The following is a 14,831-nucleotide window of genomic DNA, read 5'->3' on the forward strand; positions in this document are numbered from 1 at the left end:
GGTTTGCCTTTTTTAGTTGCAGCACCATCATATCATTTGACTACCTTTCCTGCTGAATTGGGATGTTTTATTCATTGTTGTTATCTTCCAAAAGGGAAGGGAATGGGAATGGATAAAGAATAACTCGCTGATCACTAAGCGTTGGCCATGTTTTTGGAACAAGGGGGTTAGGAGAGAAGGGAGACAAAGCTCCACCTTCTGAAATCCAAGCATCTTCTCTTGGCTGTTCTCAGCCTTTTTGGATAAAGATTTGTTTTCTCGCTTCTTGTCATAAACAAAGTTGGATCCTCTCCAGAAATGACGCACAGCTAATGAGTGGAATCAATGGCGTATGAGACTCCTACCATCTGTGTGGTTCACACATGTAAAATATGAAGGAGCTCTCAGAATCTAGTTGGCCTAGGGCTGAGTATCCTTTTTAGATGGGATTTTGGAAAGAATTTCCATTCTGTTCATTCAGCTTTTCAGTTGCCCCTTCTGTTCTGGTGATGTGGCAATGCAGCTTTGATTATACAAGCAATTCCAATCGGAGACTTTTTCGGTGTTTTACAAAAAGTGGTTTCTTTGATCCCATTTGCTCAAAAAGCAAAGATTCTTTGGGTTCCTTGCCAGGACTTGTCAGCCCAAGTTCATTTGAGCTAATGCCGAGTGAACGGTACAAACCAGCCCCTGAGGTTCCCCTTACTGGGGACGGAGGGAGAACCCCAATGGATAAGGCGATTCTTCGTTCCAGCCTGATAAAGAGTTGTCAAGCCATTTGACGTAATCACAATACCAGTCCTTAGAGTGAATCCCGCTTTAGCAGCAACATTAAGACCCAACTAGAGAAACTTCTGGGAAATAAATAAATCATCCTTTTATCCACATTGATCATCGTGTTCGCGAATTAGCTTCGAAAGTCCCCTATCCGCTTCTCAGGCTGCAGGAGTCGGGATGTTGGGATTCTGTCTCAAATGAAGACAGAAATCTTGAAGGGATTAAATGTTCTGAAGGGGAACACGCAGGATTGGGTCCTGGTGTGTGTGATCTTTGGTTTTTTTCATTTTCTAAATTAAAATCCAACTTAGCAAGTGTTAAACATCTGTGATGGGAGATTCTACGGCTTTGATGCCCAGAAAGCTCTCCTTCCTCGGGCGGGTCTCCCGGCTTCTTCTGAATCGACTCCCATCGTCCATGGAAAGCTTTTTCCAACCCCTCTGAAGTCCAGTGTCTCCCTCCTGTTTGTTATGTCCTCTTTCTCCTGTAAATTGCTTGATTTTATGTATTTTTTGGCTAGATGCTCCCCGAGACTATGAGCCCCTGGAGGGCAGGGATTGTCTTTTGCCTTTTTGGGGGGAAATTCCCCAGGCTTAGCAGAGTGCCTGACACAGAGCAGACACTGATTGATGTTTCACATCTGGACCCTCCAGTGGCAACTAGGAATGTTTGTTCTTCGTTTCCTGCTATTGCACAGAGGGATAGTCCTTGTTCTATTCATGCCATCCAGGTTTTTTTTCTTTAATTATATAAATTATTATTTTTATTTAAATGTTTATATTTTATTAATTTTTATAAGTATATAAGAAAAGCTCAGATATATATAATCAGAATTAGGTGCATGATCTGTACCAGTATCTAGGGTAACTGACAAAGACATGGGATGGGAATAAGCAGGCTTTCAGCAGTTATATTCCATGGCAGAGTCACACAACCCCTGAGAAGTGTTGAGAATTCCATATCAAAATTTAGGGAAAGCACATGAATGTTGGACTAAAGATAGGATCCTGCCCCCAACTCCCACCTTAAAGTTTTTGGAGTTTTGTTTTTAATGAGAATAGAAGGGGGGAAAGAAATCCCCAACAAGGAGGTCAACTTTGAAAGTTATATTTTTAATCTGTACTATACCATAGAAATTTGCATTTTTAGGCACAGTTTTCTCTCTGGTCCACATTTTATAAGGCAAACACTCCTCTCCTTTGGTGGTGAGTTAAGGTGTGGGGGAGCACTTGACCACAGTAAAGCAAAATGTCACCTTAAAAACTACTCCAATAGGTTGCCTCCCACCTGAGACTCTTCAGGTTGCCTCAAAAGATATAACAATAGAGATGGCCTTATTTACCAACCCTCTAACCATGTTATTAGGAAAGCATGGAATAGGACGCTAGTGCAAGCAAAAGTGTTTGCTTCTATCCGAGAGGAGATGGGGCAGAGGCACAGATAAAGATGGGTTTTCAGGAGACGAAGAGGTTCTCCAAATGTCAGTGACATGATGCTGGTCTTATGGAGCCCCAGAGTGCAGCTGAGACTCGTGAGATGACTCAAATTTGAATTTGGCTCAACTATGCAACAGGAAAAACAAAGTGGATGAACAATATCTATCGCCCAGCTAGATGTGCAGCTGGATGGCCAGTTTATAAAGAGATATAGAGGTATCTGGTACAGATACTGAAAATGAGTGGTAAATTGGGCTTTGATTGATTGATTGGCTTTGAATCACCCCCAAGCCTCTCTCTGAAACACAAAGCCCCTCTGAATACCAATCTTCCAGTGATGTTGCGTGGCTATGACTCGTGTAAAAATAAATCAAGAAATGATAATAAATATATAAGTAAATAATAAATTTAAAAGTACATGGTGAGTCCAAATGGGCTATAGCATATTACAAACAAGGAATTTCTCAGAAGTATAAAAGGAATGTCGTCTTTTAAAAATGGGCTGCTGACAGCAATATGTGATGATTAGCATTTGTGTTCCACTGGTAGTCTTAGGCTATAAAGATGGTGAGAAAGGCCCCCGCCATCTTGGATGGACCACTATGGTGAACTAATGGGATGTCTTCCATGAGGGTCCAGTAGGATGATGTAGAAATTCGTATCATTGAATGGAATACCCATTGTAGAATTGTCCTCTAGGTAAATCAGCTCATCCTTGAAGTCCTTTCCCACACACAGTATTTCCCTTGTTAACATAATAGCCCTGGTCCCCCAACTCTCCATTGGCTACTCAAGACTTAGAGGTGCGAGTTACATCCAGGATCCTGGGATACCGCCTTGGAGAAAGCCAAGGATCACAGTAGTCTGGGCAATGGAAATAGAGGTGAACACCAGGGGTTGGTAAAGATGATCTCAACAAAAAGAACTTGTATAAAATATTTTTTAATTAGCAGGTGAGGGACAGCTCAATAGCACAGTGGATAGAGCTCCAGGTCTAGAGATGGGAGGGTCTTGGTTCAAATCTGGCCTCAGATACTCCCTAGTTGTGTGACCCTGGACAAGTCACTTAGTCACATTTGCCTAGTTTGTCGTTTCACAAATATTTTTCTTTTTTGTTCTTGGTATGTAGAAATCTTCATTTTTGTCAAATTCATAATGACAAAATATAAACATTTCTTTTAAGGAGATTAGCACGAATGAGGGAGGTGGTTAGAGAGAAACCTGAGAAGACCTACATGAATTGATGTGAAGTGAGATGAGCTGAACCAGAACATTGTACAGATGATCAATTGTGAAAGACTTTATTCTGATCAAGACAACGGCAAGGGACTCAGAAAAGGCTCTTCACCTCCAGAGAGAGAACTGATAAACTGAGGGCAGATGGAAGTATACATTTTTTATCTTAACTTTTCATGCTTTTTTTTTCCACCAATGGCTCCACCAGTTTTACAGTATTTCACATGTAGAATTGATAGCATATCAATATCTTTGTCTCCAATGAATAATGCTCGGAAATGACTAAATAAAATAATATTTTTTTAAAAAAAGGAAAGGAAAAAATAAATTTAAAAAAAGTTAAAAAAAAAGAATTTCATGTTCATGCAACATATATGTTCAAAATTCAAGTTATTACCGTCTTTCCTCCCTCCCAGAAATGTGGTTTTATCATGGTAGGGACATTCCCAGGGTGAACATTTCCTCTCCTGATGCAGATTGATAGCTCACCAATAAATTACAAGCTCAAATCTGGCCTCAGACACTTCCTAGCCGGGTGGCCCTGGGCAAGTCACTTAACCCCAACTACCTAACCCTTACTGCTCTTCTGCCTTGGGACCAATGCTTTTTGGATTGATTCTAAGACAAAGTAAGGGTATGTAAAAATAAAAAATAAATTCTAATAAATAAAACTCAGCTCACAGAGTTGCCTAGGACACCAAAAAGTGAAGTCACTTGCTGGTTAGTGGCAGCTAACATGTCAGAGGTGACCCTGGATCCATGGCCAGCCTTTTTATGCACTACCACAAAGGCTTCCATTTTGTTGTTTTTTAATCATATCCACCTCTTGGTGACTGTATTTGGGGGTTTTCTTAGCCAAGATATTGGTATGGCTTGCCATTTCCTTCTCCAGCTCACTTGACAGATGAGGAAACTGAGGCAGAGTTAAGTGACTTGCTCAGGGTCACACAGCTAGCTGCTTTTTTTTAGACCTCTTTAAATTTTAGAGGCATTGAGTTGCATCAGAAAGAGAATGGGCTCCGGAACCAGGACTGGGTTCCAATTTCTGATACTAGCTTAGCCGTGTGACCCTGGACGAGTAGCCTGACTTCTGTGCTCACCAGGTCATTCTACAGAGTTTAGCCCGATGCTTGACACATAGTATGGTGTTTAATAAATGTTTATCGGCTGCCTGGAAAGAACACTGGATTTGGAGCCGGTCGACTGGCATTTATTAAGCACCAGCTAAGTGCTCGGTATACAGAGTAAGGCCAAAAAGAAAAGTGGCCCCCCTCCCAAGGAGTTCCCAGGTTCATTTGCCTCCAGCTGCTCCCCCTTCATCCTCCTCGTCCTCCCCAAGCCCTTCTAGCACCTCATCCCCCGAGGGCTGTCCAGCTTTGGGACTTTGGGTGCTCCCACCTCATCAGCATCCTCTGTCATGTCTGCCCTTCTGATTGGAGGGCTGGGATGCAGGGCACAAAAGGCCTCCCAAATGCTGCGCCTCTGGAGGGCTCAGAAGCCCCTCCGTCTCTTCACTCACTGCCATGTCCATCATGCCCCAGTACCAGGCGCCCACGGGTCCCCCGGCCCCTTTCCAGTGCCCTTTTGTGAGCTGCCCCCCCCCCCCCGTGCGATTGTTCTTCCTGTTTGCATGCCCAGCTCTTGGCACTGTGCCTGGCACAGTCGGTGCGTAATAAATGTCCGTCGTATGGTATCATGGCAGGGGAGACGGCGGGCAAACAGCGCAATACGAATGAGAGAAGATAGGACACACTGGAGAGTCCCAGAGGGGCGCAGGGCTGGGAAAGGCTTTCCAGAGAAGGTGGGACTTCAGTGGAGACTTGGAGGACGCCAGGAAAACCAGATCGCAGAGATGAGGCCTGCTTCCATTCCTGGCCAACTCGAGCAAGCCAGGCTTCAGCTTCCTCATCTGCAAAGTGAGGAGGAGGCAGAAAAAGGTGACGTCCCCTCCGGGCCTGTCCGCCATTGCCCTGTTGGCAATCCGCACTGGCGGAGGCCGTCTCTTCACTCAAAACCAAGACCCTCCCCTTGAGTTTAGAAGCCAACGATGAGCCATGACCCGGGCGAAGGGAGGAATCTCCCCTACGTGGCCTCAGCCTTCAGCCAGGCTGGGCGTGGAGGCCTTGTGCCCAGCAGAGGAGAGAGGCGCAAGGTGGGTCTGGAAAGGGTTGAGTAGCAGTGAGTGGTCCCTGAAGGGGGCACTGTGTGACTCGCCCATTGCTAGGTAATGGCCAGTGAGCCCCGTGCATTACTGAGGGCCCTTAGGTTAGGACAAAGTAGGCAGGTCAGCGTGCCAGCCAGCGCCGAGGCCTCTGGACATCTGGAGTCCTCGGGCCGGGCAGGGAAGCATTTCTCCTTGGAGCCATTCTGTCGGGGATGGAATCAAGAGCTTCCTTTCCCAGGCCCGTCACTGGCTTCCCTGAGTCTTTCCATTTCCCCTTTGTGCCCAGGACAGGTTCAAAGAGCTCATTCTCCCCTCCATGGTGGGTACAGTTTACTCCCAGAGTCAGAGATGCTCTCCTCCATCCCAGGGAGCCTTTCCTCACTGGGCCATGATCCTGGGCACTTTCTGGTATCACCTGGACCAGGTCCTACACCTTTCACAGCCCTCCTAAAGCATAGCTTCATTTTCAAATGACTGAATGATATAAGTCTCTCCTCCTCTCTGTCTGTCTCTCTCTTCTGTCTCTCTGTCTCTGTCTCTCCCTCTTTCTGTTTGTCTCTCTGTCTCTCCCTCTCTTCTCTCTCTCCTCTTTCTGTCTGTCTCTCTTCTCCCTCTCTTCTCTTTCTCTCTGTCTCTGTCTCTCTATCTCTTTCTCCCCCCCTTTCTCTTCTCTCTCTCCTCTTTATCACCTCTCCCTCTCTGTCTCTCTTCTCTCTCTCCTCTCTCTCTTTCTCCTCTCTCTCTGTCTCTCCCCCTCTCTCTTCTCTCTCCTTTCTCTATTTCTCTCTCTCCCTCTCTCTTTCTCTTCTCTCTCACTCCCCCCTCATTCTCTTCTCTCTCTCTCCTCTTTCTGTGTCTCTGTCTCTCTCTTCTTTCTCTGTCTCTTTCTGTATCACTTCTCTCCTCTTTCTCTCTGTCTCTTTCTCCCCCCTCTTTCTCTCCTCCCTCTCTTTCTGTCTCTCCCCTCTCTCTTCTCTCTCCTTTCTATCTCCTCTCCCTCTCTCTCTTCTCTCTCACTCCCCCCCTTGTTCTCTTCTCTTTCTCCTCGTTCTCTCTCTCTTTCTCCCCCCTTTCTCTTCTCTCTCTCTTCTCTCTATCTCCTCTCCCTCTCTGTCTCTCTTCTCTCTCTCCTCTTCCTGTCTCTTTCTCTCCTCCCTCTCTTTCTGTCTCTCCCCTCTCTCTTCTCTCTCCTTTCTATCTCCTCTCCCTCTCTCTCTTCTCTCTCACTCCCCCCCTTGTTCTTCTCTTTCTCCTCGTTCTCTCTCTCTTTCTCCCCCCTTTCTCTTCTCTCTCTCTTCTCTCTATCTCCTCTCCCTCTCTGTCTCTCTTCTCTCTCTCCTCTTCCTGTCTCTTTCTCTCCTCCCTCTCTTTCTGTCTCTCCCCCTCTCTCTTCTCTCTCCTTTTATTTCTCTCTCTCTTCTCTCTCACCCCCCCCTTGTTCTCTTCTCTCTCTCCTCATTCTCTCTGTCTCTCCTCTTTCTCTCTATCTCTCCCCTCTCTGACTCCGAGACATTGGCCTACGGGCAGCTCCTCAAACACAACCTCCCTCTCTCCCATCTCTGCCTCTTTGCACTGGCCATCCCCCATCATGTCCAACTCCAAGTTCCCGTTTCATTATTCAACCATTTTCAGTCGTGTCTGACTCTCAGTGACCCCATCTGGGGTTTTCTTGGTAGAAATGCTGAAGTGGTTGACCATTTCCTTCTCTAATTTTCCCAGCTTCCTTCAAAATCGAGCCCAAATACTGTCTTCTGCAGGAGGCATCCATCAGTCCCCACTGCAGCCAACATGGCCCCCTTTCAGCTGATTTGCATCGGCTTCATATTTTCACCTGCTTCTTTACATGTTGTCTCCCTCATTGGACTGGGGGCTCCTTGAGGGCAGGGCCTATTGAGGACATTTAAAAAATATGTTTGTGTGACCCTGGGCAAGTCACTTCACCCTGTTTGCCTCAGTTTCCTTACCAGTAAAATAAGCGGGTGAAGGAAATGGTAAACCATTTCTATTTCTTTGCCAAGAAAACTCCAGATGGGAGCAAGAAGAATCAGACATGCCTGAAATGACAGAATGACAACAAACTCTCTAGGGCTTTGCACATAGTAAGTACTTAACAAATGTTCAATGAAGGGCTGCCTGTACCCTCCAAATTCCCTAAATGGACTGCTGGCATGAAGCTGGGTGGAAGAAGAAAATTGTTTAACCCTTACCTTACCTTCCATCTTAGAACTGATATTTAATATTGATGCTAAGGCAGAAAAGTGCTAAGGGCCAGATTAATGGGGGTTAAGTGACTTGCCCAGGGTCACACAGCTACAGAATGTCTGCAGTCAGATTCAAACCCAGGACCCCCCAACCCTAAGGCCTGGTGCTGTATCCCCTGAGCCACCCAGCTGCCCCCAGAGGAAGAGTTTCAAAGAGGGACAGTTTGGTGGAGGCAGATGGAATTTTAAAACCCTTAAAAGTTCTTGGCATCTTTTTAACTTTCCCGTCTTGGGTCAAATCACCAGCAACTCTGATCTTGTTATATATAGTACCAGTGCAGGGAGAAGTTGTAGGAGACGCCTGATGGGACATGTAGACAGAGAGAATCCAATTCCCTGTCTAGAAAAGAACGACTCCTAAAAGTGCTCAGGAGGTGTCCTATCAAGGCCAGCCATTATTATTCATTGAAACATTCTAAAATAAACAGAAAGGAAGAGATTTCAATGAAATCTAAACTTCCACCAATGAAAGATGTGCTTCTATTTTGTGGATATTGGGAGGGAGAGATCCTGGAAATTAAAGATGGCCCCACTTACAAATTGGAGATTGACAGAATTCATAATATTTGAAGGTGGGAACAATATTTATATTCTTGTACTTGAGCACTCTCACGTATGATTAGGTCCAAAAAAATGGAAGCCACAAAACCAGGAGAAAAGAAGTATTCAAGTAAAACAAACCCAAAGGGCCCTCAAAAGCAGAAGATGTCGGGAGGGAAGAAGGGAAAGAGACAACCTGAATGGTACAACTTGGAAGACTTTTGGGGAAGTTTGTTATTAAAATAAAATAAAAATAAAACATTTTTAAAAAGCAGAAGATGTCTCTGTTAGCACACATAGATAATTCACCTATTTTTAAACAAATTATAAACAATGTGGCAGTTGTGGTTTTGCACATAATTTGTTAATGCATTTGTTTATTTAAATGGATTTCGTTGTTGATGGTTGCTAAGTAAATAATAATTTTTTTAAAATACACTAAGGGAGAAAAAAAAGAAAATCACTCTGTATACAATAGTGCTATGTAAATGAACTACCATTTTTTCCTTTTAAAAAATATTGGTTCCTGTGGGAGTAGAAATCCAGAAGAAAACATATGACTTATCACTTGTTTATTCGGGTGTATGACTTGGGGTTTTGGATTTAAAAGATTACTCTATTACAAAAATGAATAATATGTAAATAGGTTTTGAGTAATAAGACATTATAAACTAGTGGAATTGCTTGTCAACTCCAGGAAAGGGGAAGGAAGAGGGGACGGTGAGGTCATGAATCATGTAACCATGGGGAAAAAGCTAAAAATAAAAATAAAATATATAGGTTCATGGGAGAAGATTGTGCCCTGTCACAGCAATATTGTGGAATGATCAACTGAGACAGACTTAGCTACTCTCAGCAATGCAATGATCCAGGACAATTCTGAGGGACTGATGACAAAGAAGGCTGTCCACGTCTAGAAAAAGAACTGTGGGAGTCAGAATGCAGATGAAAACCTGTGATTTATCACTTAAGTTTATTTGGGTTTTTATTTTGGGATTTTGGTCTTACAGGAGAGGTCTCTTAAAACAATGACCAACTTGGAAGGATGTTTTGCACATTAATAAGTGTATAACCCAAATTAAATCGCTTACTATTTCCAAAAAGGGAAGGAGGAAGACAATTTGGTTCTCATCATTTCAGAAAATGTTTGTCAAAAAATGTTATTCCATGTAATTGGGAAAATAAAATATCTTTGAATTTTAAAAAATATATGTTTAGTTTATGAAAAATAGTGACATCAAGGCTAGAGTCCATTTGTAAGATTTAGTGACTTATCAAAGATAGTAAGGAAAAATGAACAAGAAACAAAAAAAAAGAATAACATGATTTTGAAATCTGTTTGTTCTTTATTGTGGCCAATTAAATGAAAGTATTCTTGATTGATACAAACATCTAAGGTTTGTTTGTTGTTTAAAACCCTTACCTTCTCTCTTAGAATTGATACTAAGAGATTTTAGGGCTAGGCAATTAGGCTTAAGTGACTTGCCCAGGATCACACAGAAATCTTTTTGAAAGTAAAAAACTTTCCTTTACCAGGCAGCAAGGTGGTACAGTGGATGAGCCTTGGACTAAGAAGACCTGAATTCAAACATGACCCTGGATAAGTCCCTTAACATCTGTCTGCCTCCGTTTCTTTAACTATAAAATGAGGATTTTACCTCCTTGGGTTGTTGTAAGAAATAAGGGCCTGACTCTTAATAAATTATTTTTTCTGTCTCTTCAACTGCTTTGATTCTCCAGAATAAGGCATGCTGTGTTGATATATAGAATCTCAGAGGAGAAAAGGCCATCGAGGCCAACCCCTAACAAGCAATCATTCCTCTGGCAATATCCCTGACAGGTACACCTATCCCTTTTTCTGCTAGAAGATTTCCATAGTCAGGCAGTCAGTAAGCATTTACTAAAGGCTTACTATGTTACAAGGCTTACTACTACTAAACAGTATACTAAGGGCCAGAGATTTGGGGAAGGGGGAAGGGAAAAAAAAGGAAAAAATGCCCAAATAGCCCATTTCTTTTCAAGAGAGCTCCAATAGCAAAAAATATTTTTATTTTCCTGTTGAATTACAGGATTTATGGCTACACTCCAGTGTATTTTGTATGAGGAAGGAATTACTTGGAGGAAGACGTGTGTGAAATTGATTGAAGGTGAAACTAGACCGACGGAGACGGTGGTGTAAATGACGAGGACATTCAAATCAAGGCAAACTCTGCGTACGTGTAAGAACTGAAATCCAGACCTGGAGAAGACGTGAGAACATGGCCCTCCAGCCTCTCAGTGCCAAAGCAGCATCCTCTGGATTCACTATGGCATCCACCATCACTGTCAGGCTGTGCTGCTCTGGAAGCTGATTTTCCTGAACCATCTTCCTCTGTTAGAAGGCCATCTTTCCTCCTATTTGAGGGAAGGGAGAGACGTTGGGGGAAAATATATCTATAAATGAGATATCTGAGATATCAAGACAAAAAATAGGATTTCATATCATGATGTTTATTTAAAAAGACTTCATTGTAAAAACAACTGCTTGATCACATGGGTCGATGGGATTATGATTGGGGATGTGGACTCTAAACAATCACCCTAGTGCAGTTATCAATAATATGGGAATAGGTCTTGATCCATGACACATGTAAAACTCAGTGGAATTGCACATTGGCTATGGGAAGGGGAAGGGGGGAGGGAAGGGAAAGAACATGAACCATGTAACAATGGAAAAATATTCTAAATTAATTAATTTTATTAATTAATTAAATGAATTTTTTCAAAAAATAAAAAGACTTCATTGTACTGTGATTTTAGCAGAAAAAGAAAATATTGGATGCCTACAATTTAGCCAAGAAAAAGAACCCTAAAAAGAAGCCAATTCTTAGTCCTAATCATCAGTCTTGGTCTCAGACAGTGAACAGTGAAACATATCTCTCCTCTGGGCAGAAAGGTTATCTAAGACTACTGGGTCGGAATGTTGTATACATGCTCAAAGTTATTATACCATTCGTTTTTCCCATTTGTCACAAGGGAAGATGAAATTCTGGAGAGAAGGTAGTGATGGAAAAATAAAAGTCATCCACCCCAATTCCCCAAAGAATAAATTATTTCATTAAATAAAATTTTTTTCATTTTTCATTTTCACTTCATTAAATAAATGAATTAAATGAATGAATTTTTAAGGCATTGCCACAAGTATAAACACATAACACCCATGTTACTGCTTCAAGGTTAGAACAGTAAAAAAGAAACTATAGGAATTGCTTTAACTCTCCCTCTATTATTGTTATTGTGGTTAAGACTTGGTCTCCCTACCTTGCCCAGGCTGGAAGTACAATGACTAGTCACCAGCCCAATCCCACTCTAGCTTGGAAGTTTTAACCAGATCCATTCCCAATGTTGGCTGGTTTGCCCCAACTAGACGACCTAGTAGACCCCAGTTCCCAGGGTCTCGCTCCTGATCTGTTTAACTCATTGCCACAGAAGGGATCCATCAGTCTCAGCTGTCCTATAACTGGGATTATAGGCATATGCCACCATGCCTGCCTTGCTACTTTTAAATGTAATCTTTTCCAAAAGTTCCCTTCATGGTGACTTGCAAGCATGTCATATGCACAATAGTGTCATAGAATTAATCATGTCAAATGAAACTGAAATCAGTTCTTTAAAAAGAAAACGATGATTCCAATTTTGGTTGTAAAAAATTGGATCCACCTGATCATTCATCAAATTCGTGTTCTTTTCTTCTGACATGATTCATAGTTCAGTTCAGTTCAAATCTCTCGTCTGGAGATCATCAATTTATCTTTCTGCACTTAGGTTTCTCCAAGATACAAAAATGTGATGAAGTTATTGAGAAAATATTTCTAAAGTATTTTGAGTTCATCAGGGGAAAAAAAATTGGCTCAGTAAATTTTAGCCCCATCATAAATCTACCCACTGTACATGACTCTTGTAACCAAGGAAAAATAATCTTTTTTTTTTTTGAAAATTTTATTTAGCCAATTTAGAACATTATTCCTTGGTTACAAGAATCATATTCTTTCCCTCTCTCTCCTCCCTCCACCCCCTCCCATAGCCCACATGCAATTCCACTGGGTTTTACATGTGTCCTTGATCAGAACCTATTTCCATGTTGTTGATGTTTGCACTAGGATGTTCCTTTAGAGTCTACATCCCCAACCATACCCCCTTGACCCATGTTATCAAGCAGTTGTTTTTCTTCAGTGTTTTTGCTCCCACAATTTTTCCTCTGGATATGGATAGTGTTCTTCCTCGTAAATTCCTCCAGGTTGTTCTGAATCACTGCAGTGTCACTAATGGAGAAGTCCATTACATTTGATTGTACCACAGTGTATCAGTCTCTGTGTACAATGTTCTTCTGGTTCTGCTCCTCCCACTTTGCATCAATTCCTGGAGGTCATTCCAGTTCATATGGAATTCCTCCAGTTCATTATTCCTTTGACCACAATAGTATTCCATCACCAACAGATGCCACAATTTGTTCAGCCATTCACCAATCAGAGGGCATTCCCTCATTTTCCAATTTCTTGCCACCACAAAGAGCACAGCTATGAACATTCTTGTACATGTATTTTTCCTTATTATATCTTTGGGGTACAAACCCAGCAGTGCTATGGCTGGATCAAAGGGCAGACAGTCTTTTATCAACCTTTGGGCATAGTTCGAAATTGCCCTCCAGAATGGCTGGATTAATACACAACTCCAATATCAATGCATTAATGCCCTGACTTTGCCACATCCCCTCCAGCATTCATTACTTTCCATTACTGTCATGTTAGCCAATCTGCTAGGTGTGAGGTGATACCTCAGAGTTGTTTTGATTTGCATCTCTCTGATTATAAGAGATTTAAAGCACTTTTTCATATGCTTTTTAATAGTTTTGATTTCTTTATCTGAAAATTGTCTACTTATGACCCTTGCCCATTTATCAATTGGGGAATGGTTTGATTTTTTGTACAATTGATTTAGCTCTTTATAAATTTGAGTAAATTAGACCTTTGTCAGAGGTTTTTATTTTGAAGATTTTTTTCCCAATTTGCTTCCCTTCTAATTTTGGTTGCATTGGTTTTGCTCATACAAAACCTTTTTAATTTAATATAATCAGAATTATTTATTTTACATTTTGCGATTTTTTTCCTAAATCTTGCTTGGTCTTAAAATCTTTCATTTCCCAAAGATCTGACATGTATACTATTCTGTGTTCACCTAATTTCTTATAGTTTCCTTCTTTATATTCAAGTCATTCACCCATTCTAAGTTTATCTTGGTGTAGGGTGTGAGATGTTGATCCAAACCTAATCTCTCCCATACTGTCTTCCAATTTTCTCAGCAGTTTTTGTCAAATAGTGGATTTTTGTCCCAAAAGCTAGGATCTTTGGGTTTACCATAGACTCTCTTGCTGAGGTCACTTACCCCAAGTCTATTCCACTTTCTGTCTCTTAGCCAGTAGCAAATTGCTTTGATGACCACTGCTTTATAGTATAGTTTGAGATCTGGGACTGTAAGACCACCTTCCTTCACATTTTTTTTTCATGATTTCCCTGGATATCCTTGATCTTGTGTTCTTCCAAATGAACTTTGTTGTGTTTTTTTCTGATTCAGTAAAGAAGTTTTTTGGTAGTTCAATGGGTATGGCACTAAATAAGTAGATTAATTTGGGTAGGATTGTCATTTTTATTATCTTAGCTCATCCTACCCATGAGCAGTTAATGTTTTTCCAATTGCTCAGATCTAGTTTTAGTTGTGTGGAGAATGTTTTGTGGTTGTGTTCATATAGTTCCTGTGTTTGTCTCAGCAGATAGATTCCTAAGTATTTTATATTGTCTAGGGTGGTTTTAAATGGAATTTCTCTTTCTAATTCTTGCTGCTGAGATGTGTTGGAGATATATAGAAATGCTGATGACTTATGCGGGTTTACTTTGTATCCTGCAACTTTGCTAAAGTTGTTGATTATTTCCACTAGCTTTTTGGTTGATTCTCTAGGATTCTTTAAGTAGACCATCATATCATCCGCAAAGAGTGATAGCTTGGTCTCCTCATTGCCAATTTTAATACCTTCAATTTCTTTTTCTTCTCTAATTGCTACAGCTAGTGTTTCTAGTACAATGTTAAATAATAGAGGTGATAATGGGCATCCTTGTTTCACTCCTGATCTTATTTGGAAAGGAAAAATATTCTAAATTGACTAAATAAAATTTAAAAATAAAATAAAATGCTTTTGAACAAAAAATAAATAAAAGGAATGCATTTCAGATAAAAAAAAGAATTCAGAATGTTAAAATAACTTTGCAAATTTAACAAGTATTTTCAAGTTTGTAATGCTTGAAGTTTTCAAATTCAATGTTTGTTCACAGTGTAAAAATAAATAGTTTGTGACATCTCTTTTATGGGTTAAAGAAAATAAAGGATTAACTCTACTTCAAAAAATAA

Source organism: Monodelphis domestica, chromosome 5 (assembly GCF_027887165.1).
Source record: "Monodelphis domestica isolate mMonDom1 chromosome 5, mMonDom1.pri, whole genome shotgun sequence".
Classification (NCBI taxonomy): Eukaryota; Metazoa; Chordata; class Mammalia; order Didelphimorphia; family Didelphidae; genus Monodelphis; species Monodelphis domestica.